Genomic DNA, 6,610 nt, shown 5'->3' on the forward strand with positions numbered 1-6,610 from the left:
TTCCACTATCTGAGATACGAGTTTCCCTGGGTAGTAGCATTGGCTAGCCACCACGTGCTCCAGGTTGAGACTTGATACTCTGTTGACCCTATGTCGTAAGTGTGGCCGGGCACTGTGAAAGCCCCGGATGAGCTCGCCCCCGTAAATATTCACCAGTGAAGGTGATGGATATGGATCATGATTATGATCAAATTTATGATGAGTATAACTCGAGTTGGGGATGCGCGACAGAGGGACAGTCCAATGGTTAGCTACCAGGACTTGTCGGGTTGGCTCTATAACCGACAGATGATATCATCAGCCACTAGGGACAGGCATGCATCATATGCATCTATGTGACATTGTGTGGATGTGCATATTATACTTGGTTTGCCTATGTGATTAATTGCTAATTGTTCTACTTGCAATAACTGTTTGTTTGTGCTTGCATCTTCCTATTTGTGTTTGCTACTGGGACTCTGTTGGATTGTGGTGATTGGTTGATGGTTGGATTGTTTGGGCCTAGGGCCGTGGTTGAAATGAGGTGGACCGATGGTTGGTTTTGTTCGTGTTTCCGATTTGGAAGGGTATGAAAGGCTATTTTGGTTCAGTATAAATAAACCTTTTTGAAAGGGCTTTTGAGTTTTGAGAATTGAATGGTTCCTCTTTCAGAAAAGATTTCCGACTTTACTTTTATTTAAGAGGGATAGGAATTGTATTGGATTATGTTTGTAATATTATTTATATATATTTATGTATATATATGGATGTACTCTTTATGAATTTTTGTAAGTTGTATGGTATTTATGGATGTACGTTATCAAGCGAAAGTATTTTTGGGAGCGGTATTGCGGTTAAAGTTTTAAACAGGCTCATATTTTAGTATTAATTAGTATAAGTGTCGTCGTAATGTCCGAGCTATCAGAGTCGCGCAGCCGGAAGCGTGAGCTTTGGTAGTTAGGGTGTTACAATAAGGGAGATATAATTGAGTTCACAAAAAATGGCAAGAAATCAATCTACATCGTACTCGAACTTGATGACATCCAGTAACCAATCTAATTGAAAAAACTTATTTCATTATCATTATCGCTTATACCGTTATAACAGTTTCTTATAATAATTTTGAAATTGTGTCTTTATTTTGTTAAATTTATACAGAGGTAAGGGAAAGACTCGATGCACTCTTTGGGAAGAATTTGCAAATCAATTGGTGCAACACATGCAATTATAATACTACTCTATAGTTAAAATTTTCCATTTCACCGATTGATTTCATTTATATAGGTTCGATGGGTATCTCGAACACCAATTATAATACTACTCTACAGATCAATGCTGATTTTCAAGAGGTTAAAGACTTTAGACAAAGGTGTCATCTCAACTTCAATTTTAGTATTAATATTTTCATCTTTTATATTCCAAAATATGTTACAACTAATACATGTCCGTTAATTAGTATTATAATGGACTTTGACAATCCATCAAACAAACTATCTCAAATTATATCCTTTTTTCTTACTCTCTGGAGGAGAATTTTCTACGTCTAATGCAATATAGGCCTATATGTGAGCTGAAAGATATTGCTAAGGCATAATTTAATTATATAATTTTAGTTAATTATACAATCATTACATTTTGTTGAGTTAAGAAATTAACTAAATTAATTAGTGATGACAAACATTATTTTTGGTAAATAAATAATTAGTACGGATTAATTATAATTGCATATTACTAATTATTTATTATGTGTTGCAGGCCATAATTTAATTCAAGCAGCCCAATTGGAATAAAATAAAACAACAAGGCTGGGGGGTTAGTAATTCAAGCGAAGCCCAAAAGAAAAAAGCCAAAGAAATCAAAACGGGTTGCTTAATGGAAATCCAATCCAAGCCCGTATCCATCCCACAAAGCTTCTCTTGTAAGATTGAAGTCTTCACTCTTTCAATGTGCAACGTTCACCTCTGTGAGTTGGTCAAAAATTCAGAAAAGTAAGAAAGAGAGAAAGAGCTTCTTCCCTAAGCTAGTCACCAAAGAAGCAAGAGAGAGAAGGATTAAGCTTGAAACACAGAAGTCTAATCAGAAAATCCAAACCAAATCAAGCTTAGGTTAAAGGTAACCCATTTCCTCTTGCATGCATCAGATCTTCTTCTCTTCTTCCCAACTCTCTGCTCTATCCGAAATGGGATACAAAGAAAAGATAGTTTCTGCTCTTCCCTGCTGTATATCCACGGTCTTAAACATGACTTGGGGACCAAGTTGGTTTTCAAGGGATAAGATTAAGTTGACCATGGGAAGATTTCTATGGTTACTTCTTTATGGCTTTCGGTCAAGATGAGGAAGTTAGAAGGAAAGTTTCTACTCTGGGATTAAGGAGAAAAAGTGACTCTGTGGGTTGGTGAAGCTCAAGGCTCAAGATGTTGACCTTGGAGGAAGAACCAAGCAACATGCAAGGAGATAAAAGAAGACTTTGTGCTCATTCAGAAGTAAGGAGAGAAAACCAGTGAATAGAGGTTTTGTTCTGAGAGAGCTCTTTGAAGAAGTTCAACTAACTGGATAGTGTAACCTAATAAAAGGTGCATTCCGCCAGTATGAAGAACTGAATCAGAGGCTTGCCAATCTGGTTTTTCGCATAGCACAGAGGCTGTTGATAAAATCAATCTCCTTCATGTTTTACTGATTGTAATGTACTTTTCTAAGTTTATCTTTCTGTAATTTCTTGTGAGAAAAGGCATTGTGAGAAAGCTTAAGAAAAAGCCATGAGTGGAAAAAGGCTGAGAGAAACACTTGAGAGAAAAGCCTAGAGTTATTTTCTGATTTCTTTAGGTTGGTTAAGTGTCTTGTATCTTGTACCTGTAAGGTATCCCTTTCTTAGTTGGGTTAGCACTAAGAGTGATTAGTTAGGTATTTGCATAGCCAATGTCAAGTTAGGTTAGAACTTGAGTGTGAAAGGATTGGGTCAATCCTGTGAAATTGGTGTATGTAATACTGTTAACTATAGTGAAATTCTTCCATTGTTGTGGAGGAGACTAGATGTAGGTTGCATAGCACAAGGCAACCGAACCAGGATACATGCTGGTGTTAGCTTTTCTCTTCTTTGCTGAGTTCTGTTTTCTGATATTCATGAGACAAAAATAAATTGTCTCATAAATTTTCGTTGCTGAGTTCAATCAGAACCTGAATTGAAAGTTTGTTTTAAAAGGGTAATAACAGCAACTGAAAAGGAAGGCATAGATTCAACCCCCTTCTCTAAGCCTACCACAACCTTCACATTTAGAGATATAATTTATTTTATTTTGTTAAATAGTTTGGTACTTATGTTACTACTGTAATTTCAATCGAAACCAAATTTGGATGGTGGTACAAGGATTGTAAGATGTGTTTTCATTCATTGAAAGAAGATGAAAGTTCTTATTATTGCTCATCATGTGATATTTATCCCAACACTCATGTACTTAGGTATTATTCTACTTACTTTATATGTACTTTAATGTTATTGTTATATATTTCATGTATTCTCATCACATTTATTTAAATTTTCAAGTTTTGTATCCATCTTAGAGTGTCCCATGATACAGATTTTGCCTTGTTTATTGTTTATGATAAGGAAGCCTCTAAATTTTTGAAAATTACTGCATTTGATCCTTTCATAAATTTCACGGGTAGCATGTTAAATAATTTATTTTTTTTAACAATTTTACATATATCTATATATAGTTATCAAATATTAATTTATTTTATTAGATATATATGCATGCATTAATTTAGTCTTCTACCTTTAACTCATTTTATGCTATATACCTTTCTTTTAATTTTGACCAGGGTGTTAACAAAGATGTGTTTCCAGTTGAGATCAACTCATTTAAGCACAGAAAATTTGTGTTTAAGGTATCTGTGAAGCTAGATAACATTAATACATTCCAACCTTGCAAGATAACTGTATTGAAATTGAACGAGGACAAATCATTGATGTCCTCCATTGCAGCTAAGTAGGGGTGTACATGGGCCGGGCCACACCGAGTTTGGCCTGACCCAGACCCGGCCTGAAATATAGACCGGGCCTAATTTTTAGACCCTAACCCGACCCTAGACCCGATGAAACCTATGCATCTTCGGGCCGGGTGACAACCGGGTAAAAACCGGGTGAAAACTGGGTCTTTAGCATATAAAATTCACCTAATCTCCAACCATTATTTCACAATTCACATAGTAAAATTCACTTAAAAAATTATAACAAGAACCAACCATTATCTAAAATTAAAACATAACCACAATCAATACTAATATTATCTCATAATACTAAATAGTTAAGTCACAAACAAATAACACAAAACATTACACAAAAGTCTTGTTCTTCCTAAACATAGAACTTTAACTCATAGTCTTTATAACACCACATTAACCACAGAAGAATAGTCATCCATCAATTGCTATTAATGTTGTCAACTTGTTCCTTGTGATATGGATGCATTAGTAAAACCTACAAAATACAAATTACAAAATATATAAAATTATTCATTTTCATATAAGAGATTATTGATTCAAATAATTAAGTCACAATAATAAAAATATTATAAATGTACCTTCAACAATTTTCTGACTACTATCAAATTGATCAAACTCTTGATCTCCAACTTCTTGTTTCGAAGGGCACAACCAACTTTGAGTGCATATCAAAGCTTCAGCCATTAATGGTGACAAAGAGCTGCAGAAGACATCAAGCACACGTCCACCAGTGCTAAAACATGATTCAGAAGCAACGGTTGAGACCGGAATATCTAAGACGTCACGGGCTATGAGAGAAAGAACTCTGTATTTTGAAGCATTCACTTTCCACCAAGCCAATATATCAAAATTCTCATCTTCTACAGTATCCTCGGCCAGATATCTCTCCACATCTGACTTGCTATCTGCATTAGCCTTCTCTCTTTTTTGCTTTTTCCACATATTCACTCTATTTTCAAAAACTCCCTTAGCACTAGTTGAGACTTTAGTATTATCATCCAAGACATCTCTAGATGAACTTCCACCATCCTCCCTTCCTTTATCATCTACAACCTCCTTTTCATAAAACTTATATAAAGTCTCTAATGTTAATTTAACAAAACCAGTCATATTAGTAGACATTTCCTTGTCATAAACATCCTCCAAACACCAACAGAGATAATCTAATTTATAACGAGGATCCAATACAACAGCAACAAGTAACAACAGGTTAAATTTGTCAACAGGTCCCCAATATTTATGATATTTATTCTTCATAGAATATGCCATAGACCCTAACAAGTCAGAATGACTTTGGCTCCAAGATGTTAATTGAGAAGCAATAGATGCAATTTTATGAAAATATTTGTTTGATGTAACATGTAAAGAAGAAGAGAAACTCAAAGTTATTTCATAAAAGATTCTCAAAAACTCAATGAATAATCTAGCATGTTGCCAATCAAGTGGTGTAGGTGGACCAACTTTCCTTTTTCCCCCACTATCCTCTCCAAACCATCTAAGAAAATCAGGTTCTTGATCAAAAAGTCTATCAAAAGCTTTTTCAAATTTCTCAGCATGTTTCAACATTAGATAGGTAGAATTTCACCTAGTTGGAACATCCAAGCACACAAGACTTTTAGATTCAACCAACTCAGCCTCAATGCAGTCTTTAAATTTTTTAGTCCGTTGAGGAGAGGACCTAACATACCTGACAGCATTTCTAATGCTTTCAATTGAAGTTTGTTGCTCCTTAATTCCTTCATTCACTATCAAATTCAGAACATGAGCGTAACATCTCACATGCATATACTTTCCTCCACACACCAACCCACCTCTTGCACCTAATTTCCTTTGAAGGTAAGTAATAGCTCCATCATTCAAAGTTGCATTATCCACTGTGATTGTGAAGACTTTTTCAATTTCCCACTCTCTCAAGCATTTCTCAATTTCTCTTCCTACTGTATTACCCTTGTGGTTCTCAATCTGGCAGAAATTTATAATTCTCTTTTGTAACTTCCATTCTTCATCAACAAAATGTGCAGTCAAGCTCATATAACTATAATTCTAATTTGATGTCCAACAATCTGTTGTTAAGCAAACCCGAGCACATGAATTTGCCAACCATTCTTTTAGCTTTTTCTTCTCATCTAAATAAAGTTGAAAGCAATCTCTTGAGACCGTCACCCTAGATGGGACTGTAAATCTTGGCTCAAATCGATTTAACATTTTGCGAAACCCAATCCCCTCAACAACTTTAAACGGCATTTCATCAAGTACAACAAACTCAGCTACAGACTTCTTACAATCTTCCAAGCTATAACCCTTAAAAGCTTTGTATAGTTCCCCTTCTTCATCAATTTTAGGCATATAACCATGAAGTGTCCCCTGCTTCCCCACTTTAGTAAATATCCACTTATGAGCACTCTTCAAGTGCTTATTTAGAGAATTCGTGCCATGTTTAGTTGGGTGACAACTGTATTTTTTCTGGCAATGATGACATTTAGCCTGATGCTATCCCTTTGTCTCAATCAACGAAAGTACAGTGAAATGCTGCCAAACATATGATTTTTTTCCTTTACGAACAACTTCTGGATCTTCATTGTTTGCATCTTTATTTTCTTCATCTACTTGTGGTGCATTACTAGCAGGA

Source organism: Arachis ipaensis, chromosome B07 (assembly GCF_000816755.2).
Source record: "Arachis ipaensis cultivar K30076 chromosome B07, Araip1.1, whole genome shotgun sequence".
NCBI lineage: Eukaryota > Viridiplantae > Streptophyta > Magnoliopsida > Fabales > Fabaceae > Arachis > Arachis ipaensis.